This window comes from Chlorocebus sabaeus, chromosome 11, assembly GCF_047675955.1.
Source record: "Chlorocebus sabaeus isolate Y175 chromosome 11, mChlSab1.0.hap1, whole genome shotgun sequence".
In the NCBI taxonomy this organism is placed as follows: Eukaryota; Metazoa; Chordata; class Mammalia; order Primates; family Cercopithecidae; genus Chlorocebus; species Chlorocebus sabaeus.
Genome location: NC_132914.1, coordinates 99,250,110 through 99,267,582, shown reverse-complemented (window position 1 = coordinate 99,267,582; position 17,473 = coordinate 99,250,110).

Below are 17,473 nucleotides of genomic sequence, written 5' to 3'. Positions count from 1 at the left end.
GATGGCTTTGACTGGAATCACTGGGATCTTCTCCATTACTTTTTATCTTCTAAGTATAGCCTAGTGCTATGTCCTGAATGTGTCCTCCAACAATCCATATGTTGAAATTTAGTCACCAATGTGACAATATTAAGAGGTGGAGCCTTTAGGAGGTGATTAAGTCATAAAGGCACAGCCCTCATGAATGGGATTAATTACCTTATAAAAGAAGTGCAAGGGAGCTATTTGCCCGTTTTCCCCTCCATGTTTCTATTTCACTATGTAGGGACACAGCATTCATCCCATTTGGGGGAAGCAGTGTTCAAGGCACCATCCTGGAAGCAGAGACTGTGCCATCACCAGGCACCAAAACAGCTGGCGCCTTGGTCTTGGACTTCCCAACCCCCAGAACTGTGAGAAATTTCTATTAATAATAACTTATCCAGTATCAGGCATTTTCCATAGCAGGAGGAACAGACTAAAGCACCTAGACTTGACCATGTAGTGGTAGTAAGTTTATAGCAAGCAGAAGCTCACAGGTCTCTTGGGGCCTATGCTCAGAAGTGGTGTACCATCATTTCCACCACATTTCACTGGCCAAAGCAAATCACAAGGCCATCCCAGGTTCAAGAAGTGGGAAAATAGTCTACCTTGAGATGAAAGGAACTGCAAAGTCATATTGCAAAGGATGTGGATATGGAGAGACCCAAAGGATATGGGGATGGCCATCTTTGCATTTATCTGGAGTAGTGCATTCTGGAGTACAAAAAGTACACCAGACTGGAACTTGAGAGAACTGAGGTCAGATTCTGACATGGATGCAAACTCACTCTGTGACCTTATACACATCACTCATCATCTCTGAGCCTCAGACTCCTTAACTCTAAATTAATATTTTTGAATGCCATACTCTGTTCTTGTTTGCATTCAACAAATGTTTATTTTCTTGAAATATTTTTTAACAACTCTTGAAAATACTGTCTATTTTCTAATGTGGTATTACTTGGGGCCAACATAAAGGAAAACATCTGCTTTTTTTTCACTCCTTTGACAAGGATTCTAAATATTTGTAATTTACGTGAAAAAATTACAACAGTCATACTGGATTTCTTTCAAATGTGAAGAAAGAGCAAAGCTTTTTCAAATGAGAATGATAGAAGCCACCTTCATGGGAAAATATTCTGAAGATGGTATTTGCTCAGAATGGCTCAAGTCTTTGCCTTCCTCAGGCAGTATTGGAAGAGTGGTAATACAAGAGAGATTTAGGTTAATGAGCTCTCTAGAGCATTCTATAATAAGAGTTATAATGACTGGGTTTTGTCATATGCTTATCAATCCATTTCCAAATTTAACTAGAAAGATAGTGGTATGAACCTGGTCCTTCCTACACCTGCCATCAGGGTGATCTTCAAGCAGCATCCTCCCCACCCAGCCCCTGAAAAGGATCTCCAGCATCCACCTTCAGCAAGGCCAAGTCTTGAAACAGAGTTTGCATAGTTGGGCTGGTGTCATGAGGATCTTCATTCTTTGTATTCAGGTTCCCAGTGCTACACTGGGATATTTATAAAGATGGGGAACCAGCAGGGTGCCATGGCTCACACTTGTAATCCCAGCACTTTGGGAGGCCAAAGTGGGTGGATCACTTGAGCTCAGGAGTTTGAGATCAACCTGGGAAACATGGTGAAACATGTTTCTCTACAAAAAATACAAAAACAGCTGGGCACAGTGGCATGCACCTGTGGTCCCAGCTACTCAGGAGGCTGAAGTAGGAGATAAGAAAATCACTTGAGCTGAGGCAGAGGTTGCAGTGAGCCGAGATCAAGCCACTATACTCCAGCCTGGATGACAAAGTGAGACCCTGTCTCAAAAAAAAAAAAAAAAAAAAAAAAAAAAAAAAAGATGGGAAACCAATTTACCTTCAATAATCAATTGAGTTATTAATCAGCCCTACTGTTTCCAAATCACTTCAGCCTTGTTCCTTCCTCCATCCCTTAGCTACTACTTCCTGCTCATTCTTGTTCATATTTTATCTTCCTCCCCTTTCTTTGTCTCTTTCTCTTATTCAAATCCTAATCAAACCTCCCGGCTAAATTCTGCTTCTCCCTGGAAGCTTCCCTTAACAATCACAGGTCTTCTCTGACATCTTCCATACAAGCATGGATTACCCAATAGGGCAAATGAGTATGTGTTCAAGAAGTAACATTTATTCTGCATTATATGGGGAGAAAGCACACAAAAAGTGTATGTTTTTTAGTTTCTGGCCTTTAAAGCTCTTAATTTTGTTCTGATCTTTCCTCTGAAATTATATTTTACTTGTGTTTTCCATACATACGGGCATGTAATTTTATATTGTCTTGTGTGTGTGTATGGCCTAGTGGTTGAGAATATATATTCTGAAGTTTGATTTGTGTGGTTGGAATCTTAACTCTGACACTTGACTAGTTCTGTGATTTTGGCAAAGCATTTGTGGTAGATAGTCTCCAATTATGGCTGTCATCAACTCCTTCCCTCCTATACATTCACACCACTTTTCCACTGAAAGGTAAAATTTGTTTCCCCTTCTTTTAAATCTTGGTGGGCCTGTGACTCCTTTGATCACTAGATAGTGGCAGAAGTGACATACTGAGATTTCTGAGCCCAAGTGTTAAGAGAACTAGAAGCTTACATGTCTTTTCTCTTGGAATGCCCCCTTTTGGAACACAGCTGCCATCCTATGAGGGGTACATGGAGAAGCATGGGTTTGTGCCCTTATGGATGGTCCCAGCTGCGCTCCCAGCTGAAAACCAGCATCAACTGCCAGCCATACAAGGGAGCCATCTTGCATGTTCCAGTCCAGTTGAGCCTTCAGATAAATGCAGCCCCAGGATACACCAGGGAGGGCAGAAGAACCACCCAACCGAGCCCAGTCAACTCACAGAATCATGAGAGATAAAATGGTGGTTGTTTCAAGCCACTACGTTCTGGGGGTCATTTGTTATGCAGCATAGATAACTTCCATCTTAAACAGTATTTAAACTCACTAAGATTTGTAAAATTGGGTCAAAAATGGTACCTCTCTCATAGAATTGTTTTGAGGATAAATCAAGTTATATGTATGGTAAGTGCTTAGGGCTAGTATGTCACTTATTTATATGAGGGAGAAAATTAGTGGAGCTAACATTTATTGGACAGCTAGTAGGTTGGTGCAAAAATAATTGTAGTTTTTGCCATTACTTTTAGTTTTTTAAATCTTTTTTTTTTTTTTTTTTTTTTTTTTGAGACAGAATCTCACTCTGTAGCCCAGGCTAGAGTGCAGTGGTACAATCTTAGCTCACCACAACCTTCACCTCCTGGGTTCAAGTAATTCTCCTGCTTCAGACTCCCAAGTAGCTGAGATTACAAGCACCCGCCACTGAGCCCAGCAAATTTTTGTATTTTTAGTAGAGACAGGGTTTCACCATGTTGGCCAGGCTGGTCTTGAACTCCTGACCTTATGTGATCCATCTGCCTTGGCCTCCCAAAGTGCTGAGATTACAGGCATGAGCCACTGCGCCTGACCTGTCATTACTTTAAAATGACAAAAACCACAGTTAACCTTTGCACCAACCTAATACTACTAGTACTACTACTATGTGCCAGGTCCTAAGCTTCATTTTTACACACATGATCTCTCTTGCTCTTCACAAAAACCTTATTAGGCACATATTTTTGTCCTCAGCATTGAGCTGAGATTCAGAGAGGTGAAGTGGTTTACCCAAGATCTTACAGCCAGGAGGTAGTGCAAGTAGGCTTCAAACCCCTGGCTGTCTGACTGCAAAGCCCATTCCTTTTCTTCTACCTTTCCATACACTTTGGATAGAGGGCCTTCCTGAAATCTTCCAGAGTACAATAATTCTTTTCAGTGAAACATTACATAATCAGTCAGATCCTATGCAACCCAACCAATATTCTGCTTCTGACACGAATACTAAGGAAAAGTTAAAAACATTCCCCAAAGCATTTCACTTCCACTAAGAAAAGTATTTGCAAATCTAGTAACAAAGAATCTAGATAAATCTTTCATGGAACTAGTTACTTTCAGCTTATGCCACTTCTCTGGGAAGTAATTTCCAGGCATCTAAAGTGGTATTTCCTTTTATTTTCTCAAAATATTATCTTAAACCCTCCAGGAAAGGCTGCCCCCTCATGTGTGTATACATTGCTACTTAATTTATAAATGGGAAGTCATTTACCTTTTCTCACAGAGATAGTTTGTTTGGTAAGGTCAACACGAACCTGACAAGAAAACCCAAACTAAGTCCCCCATACCAGACCTCCAACATCCTGGCTGCAAGCTCACCAGAGATCTGTGTCCAATAATAAAATCCTCCTCAAATCTGGGAGCACTCAGCTTATTCCTGCCTTCTCAGTCTTTTAAGTGCCTCCTTCCCATGCTCCTTCTTTTCCTTTCCCCAGTCTCTTGCAAAATCTTGTTCCAAAATGTCAATCAACCATCAGCTAATGGGATCAGAAGTTGCCTCACAATCACAAAAACCTCCTGGTCCCCGCCAAGGGCCCCCCATCACATCCAGTGTCCCAAGATGAACTCCCAGCCTCCATGACATAAGAAGACATTTCAGAGAAGCTTTATAAATAGAGAAACTCATTCGTTATCTTTTCGAAAGACCAAGGAAGGAAAATGTTATGAACAAGGAAATTGTTGGTGGGTCATTGGCTGGGACACTGACATTCGAACATTGAACAATTAATTTGAGGATAATATAAACAGGTTTCATTATACCGATTTTAGGAATATGATATGAATAGTCTGTTGTTTTGAATTCTAGAATATCCCTCCCCCTACCACACACCGTCTCCCTTCCTACTGGCCCCCTTACTATGAGCTGGCACTTCTCACTACTCTCTCTCCTGCTGGTTGTTTTCTCCTTCCATGTCTGCTATTAGAGTACAAATGAACTCGCTCTGTGACTGGCTTCATGTGGTTGCCTTGCCTACATTTATTCTGGTTTTCTATTGTGTTCCCGACACATTTTAAGAGTTCCATTATGTTGGAGCTTTTTTTTTTTTTTTTTTTTTTTTCCTACTCTCTTCAGAAAAAACAAATGACTTTTCAAAAGGAACATCTTTTAAAAAAATGTTTTTGTTTAAAGAAATAAGGTTTCCTTTAGTTCTTTGTGCTCTTTCACAATTACAGCCATGTAATCCATAAGGAATCCATTAATGTGTAAGAGGCTTTGAAGCTACCACGTGTGTGTGTGCGCGTGTGTGTATGTGTGTGCATGCGCACGCGCTGTTTTTTCTTTTTCTCTTTCTTTCAGAATATTGTTGCTGCCAACCACTGATTTTGGAATGTTTAGAGGAATATGCCAACTCAATAATCAAAATCATTTTGGTACTGGGAACCCAACCACAGTCTCTGTAGACCAGTGGAATTTATTGCTTGCTCCAGTTTATTAAGTAATAGTACCAACAGCATTTTGAATAAAGAAGAGTCTGATAAGATGTGATAGAATGTCAGGATAATTCATTTTGATCATAAAACAATGCTTATTTTGAATCTGAAATGTTAAAAGCACAAACAGTCTGATGATCACGTTTTCCCTCCCTTGACCTGGTAAGGGAATATGATTCATAACTCTCTTCAGGAAAGAAGCTCAGTATAAACTGATGGTTTTCTGCTACACACACATCCCTGTTTTTATTCCACAAATACATATCTAATACCTATTGGGAACCAAGCACCGTACTCGGCATTGGGACCACAGTGGTAAAATGAATAAACACAATTTTTGCCACATGGCACTCACCGAGGGAAGCTATCTTGGCTGCATCAATTACTTAAGACATTTGAGATGCACACAAAGCAGAGTAATGCTGAGGCTTGTGGACTCTGGAATCCAACGTAACTGTGTTCTGTTCCAGGCTAGACCACTCCAAGTTATTTTATCTTGAACAATTTACGCAGCCTTGCTAAGCTTCAGATTCCTAAATTGCAGTACTTACTTCATAAGGTTATTTCTAGGATTAAGTGGAAAAATGCTTGTACAGCTTTTAGCACAATGCCTCGTTAGACAGTAATAGTAGTAGCACTAGTAATAGTAGTAGTAGTAGATGAGCCATATCTGGGGTCCCTAAGCCCCAGGTCACAGACTAGTACCAGTCCGTGGCCTGTTAGGAACTGTGCTACACTGCAGAAGGTGAGTGGCAGGTGAGTGACAGAAGCTTCATCTGTGTTTATAGCCACTCTCCATCACTCCTATTACTGCCTGAGCTCCACCTCCTGTCAGATCAGCAGCAGGATTACATTCTCATAGGACTGCGAACCCTATTGTGAACTGTACATGTGAGGGATCTAGGTTGTGAGATCCTTATGAGAATCTAATGCTTGATGATCTGTCACTGTCTCCCATCAGCCCCAGAAGGGACCATCTAGTTGTAGGAAAACAAGCTCAGGGCTCCCACTGATTCTACGTTATGGTGAGCTGTATAATTATTTCATTATATATTGCAATGTAATAATAATGGAAATAAAGTACACAATAAATGTAAGGTGCTTGAATCAGCCTGAAATCACCCCTCCCCCAACACTGGTCCATGGAAAAATTGTCTTCCATGAAACCGGTCCCTGGGCGCCAAAATGGTTGGGGACCACTGGGCCATATGAACCTTCAGTAGAACAGGCTGTTTCCTTATCCTTGGTATTTCAAATTCATAGGTCCACCTGTCATCAGGAGGTCACAGATCCATCCTACCCTGGGATTCTGTTCCATTTGGGGGAGAGAAGAAAAAGGCTTGCCAATGCTCCGAAACACATTTTCTGCCTTCTCCTGCAGTGCCTCCTCTTGCCCACAGAAGGACATGCAGCAGGAGTATCCTCTGCTGCCCAGTACAGCTTAGTGGCTGGCCGCTTCACGGCTAGCATCCTTCACGCTACCTGAGACCTGACGTCTCTGGCTCCAAAGGACGCAGCTCTGCTCATTCCCCCATGAGACCTGTCATGAGTTGCTGTGGCTGTGGAAGCCTGCCATCCTGGGATGGAGACTTTTCCCACCGCCCTGTCCCTTTAATTTCAGCAGGCGCATCATCCCGCTTCATGTGGATCCCCAGAGCAGCAGATCTGGAATCTCCTGTGATGCTGAGGCCCTCAGGGACCACAAGCAAATGTAACAGGAGTAGGAGCTTGACACATGCTTGTGCATTGGAGTTTTTCTCCCTTCATGCTTTTAGAATAGCCTAAGATTGACCTAGAGGGTGAAAGACCACATGGAGAGAGAGGCTGAGCCATCCTGGTTGTCCCATACATGCCACCAGCTCCAGCTGAGCCAGCTCAGACCTAAAGATTCATCCAGCCAATCCATGGATTTTGACAGCGTCTTAAGCCACTGAATTTTGGGGTGGTTTCTTATGTAGCAAGAGCTGGGTTATACACATGTTTATTTTTAACTTAATCTGGGAGGGAGCCATATGAGTTTTGAAGGACCTTAATGTCTACCTCAATATTAAATTTTATGGATGCGCCATCATTTATTTAACCATTTTTCATTATTCAAATCACACTTTTAACATCACATTTATTAGAACTATAAATAACTCTCTCATGAACAACTTTGTTTATAAATTTTTATCCAAGTTTCTGATTATTTCATAATAATAACAACTTCCACAAATAATAGACTGGTGGTAAAAGAATTACTAGGTCGAAATTTAAGGCTGTTATTATTTATCAAATTATGTGCCAAAAGATATATCCTTTTGTGTGCCTAAAGGATATATCTTTAGGCACATAATTTTTGCCAAATCTATATATCTAATGAAAGTGTGCAAGCATGACCATTTCTCCATACCCTCACTTACCATTGTTGGCTGTGAGCTTTTAAAAACATCTTTGTTGCCCCTGAGACTGAAATATTTTATATATATATATATATTTGTTAATCTTTTTTTTTTTTTTTTTTTTTTGAGATGAAGTCTCACTCTGTTGCTGGGGCTGGAGTGCAGTGGCGTGATCTTGGCTCACTGCAACTTCCATCTAAGTTTTTTATTTTTAGTAGAGACAGGATTTCACCATGTTAGCCAGGCTGATCTTGAACTCCTGACCTTAAATGATCGGCCTGCCTCGGCCTCCCAAAGTGCTGGGATTACAGGTGTGAGCCACCACACCCAGCCATATATATATGTTAATCTGATGGAGAAAATTTTCTGATTTAAATATTAATATCTTTGCAAATTGAGATTTTTTATATATTGTTAACAGCTAAGAATTTTTACACAACACTCACAGAGTGTATGATGAGTATTTCTTTATTTTGCTATATCGAATTAAATCCAGCTTGAGTGTCCCACAGGACAAAATTGGCAGGAAGCTCAATATCAGATCTCTTTCCCAGTTTCCTTTCTCTCTCTTAGACGGTGGGGATCCTGGACCCCGCATGGCTATGTGAAGGCGGGGAGCTCTGTTCTGTTGCCTCATCCCTCCAAGGGAGGCATAGGGAAAACTTTATAAAGGTGAAACTTCACCTGGGTTCCCACAGCATTGAAGGCAGTGTCTGGTTCCCACACTTCCACGTGCCTTATATCTACCTCAGAGACACCGGAGTGGGTACAGGGCCCCTTCCTGCTCAAATCTTTAACCACCTCTTGCTCAGCCATTGTCACCTTCTCTCAGCACCGCAGGAAGAAACCTCCAGTTCCCATTACTTGGAAGAGTTTTATAATTTGGAACACTTAAGTGTGGCATGCTAGGCTTGCTGCTGGTTGTAAAATTAAACAAATAGGCTGGGTCTGGTGGCTCACGCCTGTAATCCCAGCACTTTGGGAGGTCAAGGCGGGTGGATCACCTGAGGTCAGGAGTCTGAGACTAGTCTGGCTAACGTGGTGAAACCCCATATCTACTAAAAATACAATAACAACAACAAAAAATAGCCGGGCATGGTGGTGGGTACCTGTAATCCTGGTTACTCGGAAGGCTGAGAGGCAGGAGAGTCGCTTGAACCCAGGAGGTGGAGGTTGCAGTGAGCCGAGATCACACCATTGTACTCCAACCTGGGCAACAAGAGTGAAACTCTGTCTCAAAAAATAAATAAATAAATAAATAAGTATGGCATGCAGGGTGTGGGGAGGTAAAGGGAAATGAATGACTGGGGTCACAGAGGTTACATGTATTCCAAAATGCTTTTCCCGGTAGAATGAGCAGATTATTTCAGAAGACAAAAGTTTTAACTGTCGGAAGTGTGATATAAATGTCACAGGTCTAAGAAATCAGATATTGAAGTATTAACTATGAGCCTATTTCCTTTGTAACCACGAAAAAAAGTCACATCATGTTTATTGAGCTAGACTATAAATACAAAGTCAGACTGAACAGCACTTCACGGACACACTTACTACCAAGGCCTTCTGTATTCCCGTCTCCCACAGCCACTAATTTTTCATACCCTGCTCTTTGAAAAAGCTTCACTTCCAAAAAGTGTCACAGGATGTACCTTCTGCTAGCCAATGAATTGACTACTGGTCTCATCACTTGGGGTGATGGGACAGATGCAAAAACCCAGTCATAGTTGCTTGCACCCAAGGAACATAAAGTCCTGCTTTTAACTCTTCTTTCAAGGAAAGTAGCTGACTGAAAAAGCCAAGTCCTCATGAAACCCATTGCCAAGTATCTGAGCCTGCCCCTGTGTTAGACAGTGCAGGGGCCAGTCTGTGTCTAAAACAGAGGAAGAACTAGCCAGAAACCACCTGAAGGCTACTGATACCAAACACGCTATGAGACAACACATGCCAGTGCAATCTGTGTGCATTATGTCTTCCCTAAAGGTATGTCAACAAAGGAAGGAAACAAACTATTCCCCATGCAGGCAACCTCCCCTCCAGCGCACGTGCAAGAGCCGGGGCAGTGGATGCAAAAGAGGGGCCAAGGAAGAAGGGCCCCTAAGAAAGTAGATCAGATAAGGGCTCAGCTCTTGTACTTTGAATTTGTTGATGGATAAGAGAGGGGTTTTTAGAGCTGTTTCACTCTTCTGGGTCTATGCGAGGTTCCTTGGATGTAGTTACGCCACCACAAAATCTCACATCTCCTTAAGGTTCAGTTCAGCCCTGAAGTAATAATGCCTCTTTGGAAAGAACAGAAGAGCCCAGAAGCCTCTGGGTTCAAAAGGGCACGGTTTAAACTGGCAGCCTGCTTGCCAGCCTCCGAGATGGTAAAACTTCTCAGACTGGGAGAGAAATCCACTGTCAAGAATGTCTGCCGAGGAGAGCTCGCTCTGATTGCCCCCATCCCCATGAACAAAAACAGATGTGTGCTCACGAGGAAAGTAAATATTCAAGGTCAATATATGCTCCTCTCCGCCAATCTAGTTTGGCACCTCAATGCGAGCAAATAGTCTGTGAAGCAGAGTGGAACTTTTCTATAACGTGGGCGGTGTCAAGTGACAGGGCTCACATCTGTGTATTAGGTTACTTGTTATATGAAAAAATCTATAGAATAGCCTTTCTGTTTCCCAGGGAACGATTTGAGTTATGGTAAATCTATTGCAATGGAATAAATAGTTGCTCCATATAAAAGGAACAAAAGAGCATCATATTGAAGAGCCTGAGTTTGAATCCAGGTTCTACCACTTACTGTTTGTGTAACCTTGGGCAAGTCATTTAACCCCAGTGTTTAACATCTGTACGACAAGTTTTAATAGTACTTATCTCTCATCTTGTGGGTGGTAAGCATAATAAAATGTGAGCTCCTTCTAGGATTCTTCCATGGCGCTAGAGGAAGTAGGATCTAAAAGTCTGAATGTCTCAGCTTGTCTGTATTCATCCTTTCAACAAATATGTATTGGGTATCCACAGTGTGCCAGGTACAGAGACATAGCAGTGACGACGACAGGCATAACTCAAAGGGACAGGATAGAAAAGGGATGAAACACATGCCTGTTGTTTACTGTGGACACTTCCTGGATGCAGCCATGTAGCATTTCTGCTTACATCCCACTGATCATAGCAGCAAGAGGGCTGGGCTAGTCATTATTCTAGATGGCTTTGTGACTGGTTATAAATTAGAGCATTTTGGCTGGGCATGGTGGCTCACGCTTGTAATCTCAGCACTTTGGGAGGCCGAGGCAGGCAGATCATGAGGTCAGGAGTTTGAGACCAGCCTGGCCAACATGGTGAAACTCTGGGTCTACTAAAAATATAAAAATTAGCTGGGCATGGTGACAGGCACCTGTAATCCCAGCTACTTGGGAGGCTGAGGCAGGAGAATTGTTTGAAGCCAGGAGGCGGAGGTTGAAGTGAGCCGAGATTATGCCATTGCACTCCAGCCTGGGCGACAGTGCGAGACTACGTCTCAAAACAAAACAAAAATAAATTAGAGCATTTTATTCATCACAGAGTCTACAGTCTTGTGATTTATCTGCCCCCTAAGATGTGGCCCTCCTATATCTCTTGCCACCCTGAACTTGGTGTTTTCCAAAGTTAGTTAAACATAAGAGTCCCCTGGCATCCCTGTGAAAAGACAGATTCTAAGACCTCACCTCATCCTACTGAAAATCACAAGGGGATTCTGACTCCTTTTTTCCTCACTGGCAAAACAGGGAGCAGAGCAAGCCCTATCACAATTTTGTTTGTTTCAAGGGAAATAGCATATGCAAAAGAGCTTTGGAAACCATGAAGTTACTCTCTTGGCTGGTATCCAGGCTCACTCTGGAGGTTCAGAGGCAAAAGCCACTCTGAGGCTGTGGCCCATCGCAGTGTCCTCCTTCCCACACCACCTTTCCTTTCTGGGCTTTCTGGAGACACCGATCAGATGCCACCCACCTCCATTTGAACCCAATGAAATGATGGTCCCAGGCTGGAACCTGCCTAAAATTCATCACCAAGGTGGACACCTGAGTTGTGTTCTAGGAGTGCTGATTACAAAGCTTCAGGGGGTCAGTCAGTGGCCAAAACTGATGGTTTTCAAGGGATGGCCCTGCCTTCCCTTGGTACCTGCTGGAATGGAAAATGAACCCAAAGATTAGAAGAGGGGAAATGTAGGGTCTTGGTAAGTTCTTATTACCCAGGCCCTGCCCCCTTATCCAGCTACATCTCCCCGTACCCCTCCATATCCCCAACTAGCCACTGATTACTCCTCTCCTTCTTTCAGTAATAAACTCCTCTAATTTAAAACCAGTCACAAAGCCACCTAGAATAACAACTACTGCCAGCCCTCTTGCTAATACGACCAGTGGGATGTAAGCAGAAATGTCATATGGCTGCATCCAGAAACAGTCCATAGTAAACAACCGGCATGTGTTTCATCCCTTTTCTATCCTGTCTCTTCTTTTATCCTGCTGCTTGGAATACTGATGGAATGGCTGAAGTTCTGGCACCTATTTTGGATGTTGGGGATAAAGCTACACATTAGGAGTAATGGAATAGAGAAGGAGCCTGGAGCCCTGAGCACTGTGTGGAGTCGAGCTCCTAGTCTAGTTTTGGACTATCTAGTTTGGACTAACCTCTGGACTTTTACTGAAGAGAAATAAACTTCCATTTAATTTAAACCATTGTTGTTTCGGGTTCTGTTACAGCCAAAATGAATACTAACTAATAGAGTGCTCAGAAGCATGTATTCTGGAAATTAGATTGGCTAGGTTCAGTCACTTATTACCTGGCAGCCTTAGGTAATTTGCTTCCCTTCTTTGCCTCAGTTGTAAAATCAAAACGCTCCAGCCTGGCCAACATGGTGAAACCCCATCTCTACCAAAAACCACAAAAAATAGGCAGGCATGGTGGCGCACACCGACAGTCCTAGCTACTCGGGAGGCTGAGGTGAACAGCTTGAACCTGGGAGACGGAGGTTGCAATGAGCCAAGATTGTGCCACTGAACGCCAGCCTGGGCAACAGAGTGAGACCCCTCTCTCACCAAAAAAAAAAAAAAAAAGAAAGAAAATGAAAATGCTAAAGACAGCATCTACTTCTTGGAATTGCTAAGAATGAGCTAAAACATGTAAAGCTTAAAACATGGAAAGCCCAGCACATAGTAAACACTCATTGAACATGAGCTATTATTAAAATAAACTATTAAATACATAAAGAGTAAGATGTGCCCCTAAAGGAACAAGATTGAAGGTTATTCTCTATCATGCTGTATGCATGCATATTTGCAAAGGGCTAGATTTTTCTGTCAGTAAAGAAACACAGAAGGTGGGCTAGGCAGTGTGGCTCACACCTGTAATCTTAACAATTTGGGAGGCTGAGGCAGGTGGATCACTTGAGGCCAGGAGTTCAAGACTAGCGTGGCCAACATGGTGAAACCCCATCTCTACCAAAAATACAAAACAATTAGCTGACCATGGTGGCACATTCCTGTAATCCAAGCTACTTGGGTGGCTGAAGCATGAGAATCATTTGAACCTGGGAGGCGGAGGTTGCAGTGAGCTGAGATCACACCACTGCACTCCAAGCTGGGTGACAAAGCAAGACTCTGTCTCAAACAAAAGAGTCATAGAATATAGAAGGTGCCCAAATTCCCAGTGGAAGAATTTTGTCTTCTCAACCCTGACACAGCTCGGATATAAATAGGCCCTCCCTTTATTTGATCACATAAAATGGTAGTCCTAGAATATACTTTGAAAAAGGAGGTCCAATCTAGGCTTAGCTAGGAAATGGAGATGGAAGGAAAGCCTTAATCCCTCTTGATGGCATTTGGATAACAGGGCCTGAGCCTGAGTGATATTCATGTTCACCCAGAAAGGGGCCCAAGGAGTGGAGCATCTGGATTGTCATGGCGAGGCTTCATGACAGTGCTTGTGTTCTGAATTGGCAATTCTTTTAACAGAAGCAGTTTGGAACCAAGACTGGGAAGCTGCTGCTAACTGGAATGTTCTAGCCATGTTGCATGTTCCCTGAGGGCAGGGCTGGTGGCTCTCAGTGCATTGGGGGGATTTAAGTTAGATGCTAGGAAGAACTTGTTCACTAAAATGGTTGTGAAAGGCAGACACAATTGTGGTTGTAGAATGTTTCTATCTGTAAGAAACTAATCTGAAGATAGCATGGGGGCAAGTATCTTTCACAGATAGAGGATATGAACTGAGCATCCTCCAGTAAGAAACAGGAAGTGAGAACAAAGAAAGTAATAGCACAATACTTCTGAGTAGTTGTTTCTTCAGTCCAAATAGACCTAAGTTCAAATCCTAGCTTACCAGTTCCAATTAACCACTCTGACCCTCAGTTTCCTCCTCTAACAGGAGATCACAGTACACCCACCTCTGAGAGTGATTGTGAGGTTGAGACAAAATATATCAAATAATATGGGATGTGTTCAATAAATATTCATCTTATTCTTGTCTTACAAATCTTTTCCTATTCTGCAACTCTATGATTCAGCACTTCCTGGAATTCTAAGGCACTAGAAACTTTCCAAAGAGTTTAAACTGCTTAATTGCTAGCTTCCAAGCTCTTCCCAGCATTTCTTTGAGAGGTGAATGGTAGAAATGGATCACACATCAGACAGACAAATTGCCCTTTGTTTGCTGGCCTGGCAATATCCCCTCACATACTATTTTCTCCACTATTCTCAATGGGACAAGAATGGGATTGTCAAAAACAAGTCGCACCCTGCAATGTATAGAATTAGGATGGAATGTGGCTATTGCTCCTGCAGAGATAAGCACAGGAAGTCTCTTAAGGGCTTAAAACTGGGGTCCAGCACAGGGCAGTGGGAAGGCCATTGCTTCAGGGAACAATTGTCTAGAAGCTCCAAGACTGGCCGGGCTGGAACCTCTCTGCATGACTCCCTGGTCCCCTTGTGTACACAACGAAAGGACAGGACGAACTTAGGTGAATGCAGAAGACTCTCCAAACTCAGAGTTTCTCTGAGCTGGTGATTTCTATGGGTAGAGAGTGACTCCTCTGTCCTTTGCTGGTTTCTGTGGGCTATATTCCTGGATCTTGTTTTCTCTTTCTCTTGAGGAAAACATTTTAAAAGTTTATGTAAAGTCTTCTCTCCTACATGGGAGGCTCTGTGTAGGGGCTGTATTGGCGGGTAATAACAAGGGAAGATGTAGAGAAAAAAATAACCCACCTGAGCATTTGCTGCTGACAATTACCTTAAGTCTCTTGTGTTTGGCTCTGTAAGTCTGTTGTGTTTGGCTTGGATAGGGAGGCCTGTCTGTCTTATTCTACTTCACAGGAGAACAAAAAAGACATGATAAGTGAGAAAAAGCTATGTGGTATATCCACATATGTGGGAGGCTCTGTGTAGGGGCAGTATTGGCGGGTAATAACCTCCTCTCCCCTTCCCTCCCCTCCCCTTCCCTCCTCTCCTCTCTCAATTGCCTCCAACCCTTTTATAGCCTGCCACATCATTAAAAAGAGTCTTATTGTATAAGTCTTGAGCCCAAAGTCTAGAGAAAAAATTTAAATTACAAAGAACTTATGTCCTAAAGAAGTTTGTTCTTTTCCTCACATGTACAATTTATTCCCCCTTTAGAATGAGAAAGCTGGTGAAGGAAAGAACCATACATTTCTCCACTTGTAGGCTCTATGTTTCTTCAATCAGAACTTCCACAGTAGAATGTAGTTGCCCCAAGGTGCAAACAAACCACTGACAAGCAGTTGTTGAAAAGAGTTGCTTTCTGTGATTTTCTATCTACAAAGGGAATGAGCAAAAGAAAGATGTTACCTATCCTGATTCTGTCTCATTGTATTCCTCCAACAGAAAGCCAGAGAGAAACCCAAAAGGGAAAGGAGTTTGCTCTCGGTAGCTTTCCATTCAGCTGGAAAAGGAATTGCTGAAATCCCTGCCTCTCTTTGCTGCAACTTTGGTTTGCCCTTTCTTGCTGAGTGTGTGGAGAAGTGGCCGTCACTACAGTCCCCTAGTGCCCCCTGTCGTTCATATGGTGAAAATAACCAGGCAGCATGAACCACTAAACTTTTGGTTCCTTGTCTTAAAACCCTTTAAACTTTTTGGATACATCTCAAAAATTCAAAATTGTGTTTCCACCTTCGATTCACTGAGGGGCAGTCTATAGTCAACTTATATTATTATTTCATACACTTACAGAATATGAGGGAAGCTCCTTAGAATATATTCAGCCAACTGTGTGTTTTGTTCTGTTCTGTTTTGTTTTGTTTTACCAAGTATGGGATTAGTTATGAGAGATATTTGCTGTTATTATGAGAAGCCAAAGAGGGTTAGGAAATGCTGGGTTAAATAAGAATTAAGTAACATTAAATAAGGAGCTTCTTTCCTGCTGGCCTTCTCAGAGCATTTAATATGGACTGTATCTCTCCCAAGGGAACTGCAATTTCCCAATCGTGCTTGACAACAGAACCACTTTTTATATGAATTTCTTGCAGGGCCAGTATTCAGGGAACACACTTGGGAAGTGCTAATCAAGTCCAAATGAATCGTTCTACAAGTCTGGAAACTGAGGCCCAGGAAGGTGCCAGTGACTGGGTGGTAGTAGGCACTGCAAGGCCCCTGCCAGGAGGCTCCCAGGCCACTTCTTCACCATGATCCCTCCCACTCACTGGAGTTGGTCTTTAGTATTTCTGTATCCATAAAGCATGTTTACTTGTGGAATGGGGAATGGTGTTGCCTTTAGCCAAGGATGTTGGAAGAGTTTAGTAAACCTCTCTCAAGAATGTTCTAACTCCCTGGGGAAGAGAATTTGCTTCTGGTATTTTCAATTCAATTTCTTTCTGTCTCTTGTGAAGAACTTCATTGCTTTCTAAAAAGCTCCTATTCAACAAGTTTGCATTAAGCACCTACTATGCACAGATACAAAGGAGGTCAAGATAATGCACTACTTTGGATAAGAGAAAATACCTGGAGGTCAAGTTCTGGTTCTGCTACATCCTTACTGTGTCTAAGACCCAGACTCCCCATCTGTAAAGTGGGGGTAATAATACCCCCTCCAGAGGAATGTGCTGAGGGTTCCATTAGATAATACTTGCTAAATGGCCAGCACATGCCAGCACATATAAGTACTCAATGAATATTTGCCACTGCTATTATTGTTAGGATTGTCATTGTTATGATTATTGAGGCATGGTGCCCACCCTCAGGGACTTAGCTGAGCTGGAGAAAGAAGACAAGCAGGCTCAGAAACTTTAACTAGCAGTATAAGGGAATAGATAGATCAGAGACAGCAACTAGGCTTCACAGAACTCCAGTCAGCCTTTAGTGGCTGCCTCCAGTGCTGTGGTGGGAAGAATTCTGAGGGTTTTGCCAGCTACACAAGGAAGGAGCACCAACATCAATTAGTGATATCTGTCACGGATGTGTGGAGAGTGGATATGTGCTTATATGACATGTATTTGCCATTCTTAGAATGAATAATGAAATGTCAGGTGCGGAAGATTAGACAGAACAGTGGTTTCTGGAGGAGGTAAGAAAGTTGGACCTGGAGGATAGGTAGGACGTGAATAGAAAACAGATAAAGGAAGGAAGAACTATTCGACACTCAGAACTCGTGGCATATGCCAAGGATAAAACCAACATGGGCCACTTGAGTGGCAGTAAGTAAACTAGCCCGTCTA